Source organism: Borostomias antarcticus (assembly GCF_949987555.1).
Source record: "Borostomias antarcticus genome assembly, chromosome: 13".
In the NCBI taxonomy this organism is placed as follows: Eukaryota; Metazoa; Chordata; class Actinopteri; order Stomiiformes; family Stomiidae; genus Borostomias; species Borostomias antarcticus.
The window spans coordinates 197,841-200,340 of NC_140246.1; positions in this window are offsets into that span (position 1 = coordinate 197,841).

A 2,500-nucleotide genomic window follows, 5' to 3' on the forward strand; every position below is an offset into this window, starting at 1 on the left:
GGAAGCAGTGTTCTGGTCCATGAGCAGAGTGGTCTGGGGGGCCTAGGACGGACCAGCTCCAGGGGGGGGGGTCTGGCCTTGGATGGACCAGCTCAGGAGGGGGTCTGGTCTTGGATGGACCAGCTCAGGAGGGGGTCTGGTCTTGGACGGACCAGCTCCAGGGGGGGGGGTCTGGTCTTGGATGGACCAGCTCCGGGGGGGGGGGGTCTGGTCTTGGATGGACCAGCTCCGGGGGGGGGGGGTCTGGTCTTGGATGGACCAGCTCAGGAGGGGGTCTGGTCTTGGATGGACCAGCTCCGGGGGGGGGGGGGGGTCTGGTCTTGGATGGACCAGCTCCGGGGGGGGGGTCTGGTCTTGGATGGACCAGCTCCGGGGGGGGGGGGGGGGGTCTGGTCTTGGATGGACCAGCTCCGGGGGGGGTCTGGGGGGCCTTGATGGACCAGCTCAGGAGGGGGTCTGGTCTTGGATGGACCAGCTCAGGAGGGGGGGGGGTCTGGTCTGGGATGGACCAGCTCATCAGTGGGTAATCACTCCAGCGTTGGCCCTGAGCCGTTATCAGCCTGGTGCTGCTTTAGTCAATAGTTTATTGATGAATGACGGGATCTGGGCGAACGGCCTCGTTGTTTGAGAGAGACAATGAGAGAGACCAACAAAGATGAAAGGAGGGGGGGAGAGAGAGAGAGAGAGAGAGAGAGAAAGGCCAACTGTTCAGACAGCTCTGAAAAGAGGCCATGTGGATCATACACACGCGTGCGCACACACACACACACACACACACACACACACACACACACACACACACACACACACACACACACACACACACAGGGGCTGACAGATCCGGAGTGGGCTCGCAGGGTGACTCATTTGAAGCGCCTCTCAGGTGAGAGCAAGCGTCTCTCCCACGCCACGTCCAGGTGATTGGTGCCACTTATTACCAGGCCAAGGCAGGACAACTCTCATTTAATCATCTCTTTCCTTCTCTCCCTCTCTATCTCTCTCCCTCTCTCTCTTTCCCTCTCTCTCTATCTCTCTCCCTCTCTATCTCTTTCCTTCTCTCCTCTCTATCTCTCTCCCTCTCTATCTCTTTAGTTCTCTCTCTCCCTCTCTATCTCTCTCCCTCTCTATCTCTTTAGTTCTCTCTCTCCCTCTCTTGCCTCTCTCTTTCCCTCTCTCTCTCTTTCCCTCTCTCTCTTTCCCTCTCTCTCTATCTCTCTCCCTCTCTATCTCTTTCCCTCTCTCTCTTTCCCTCTCTCTCCCTCTCTTGCCTCTCTTTCCCTCTCTCTCTCTTTCCCTCTCTCTCTTTCTCTCTCTCTCTCTTTCCCTCTCTCTATCTCTCTCCTTCTCTATCTCTTTCCTTCTCTCTCTCCCTCTCTTGCCTCTCTCTTTCCCTCTCTCTCTCTCTTGCCTCTCTCTTCCCTTTAGTTCCCCCCTCTAGTTCCCTGTCCCAGCCTCGTTCCCTGTTCCCTTCCCTTGTGTCCTTGTTCCTGTGTCCTTGTGTTGGTGTCTTGTTGGAATCCCTCCATGTCCTTGTCTGGGTGATTGTCTGCACCTGTGTCTCGTTATGTCTTGTTGCACACCTGTACGTTGTTCCTTGATTGTTCTCCCAGAGTATACATGCCCTCCTGGTTCCTGTGTTCTGTCAGTTCATTGTTAATGTTAGTGGTTCCTCCCGGTGTTCCTCTGTTTTGTTATTTTGGGATATTAAATCCTTTATTTTCAACCTGCGCTGCTGGCCTGCTGTCTGCTATTGGGTCCTACCTCCACCAGCCTCACCCTAACACACTTGTAAGAATCGAATACTTGCAAAGTTCCATATACTGTAGAAGCCTGTGTTCCCATAATAGAACCATTTTCAGCAGCATAAGGTGCTGTTTGGAACGTTAAAGGGTTCTTGCTGACCTGTAGGTCTGTCTTTATAGAGCCTTACCCACCAGAAAAGTGTTCTGAATTAAACCTTTTTCCAGAGAGCTGTTCTATTGCTCCTAACGGTATTGCCTCCAGACTTGTCAAGATGTGTTTCTGGGAAAGGCAGTGAGAGAGACCATGTGATGCGTAGAGACCATCAGAGTGATGCGTGTCCGAGAGCACTTCCTCTCTAACTCCCAGGGATATCTATTTGGCCGTGCCCGCCTCCATGGATTTCATCAATTTGCTAATTTCATAATCTTGTGGAGGTCTAACTGCCAAGATAATGAATTATTCACTCCACGTATTCAATATCCCCCATCATCCTCCCTTCTTCCCTTCCTCCTCATGGTTTTCTTTAATTCAGCCAGTAAATCCCTCTTTCCTACAGCGCTCGTATGTGCTTGGCCTCTCTCTCTCTCTCTCTCTCTCTCTCTCTCTCTCTCTCTCTCTCTCTCTCCCTCCCTCCTGACACAGAGGTTTAAGCAGACTCAGCTAAGCTGCCAAGACTGTTGGCGGGTCTCTCTACCATTGCAGGCTGGTTGGTAAATGACTTGGCATAAAACGCTAACCACACACACACACACACACA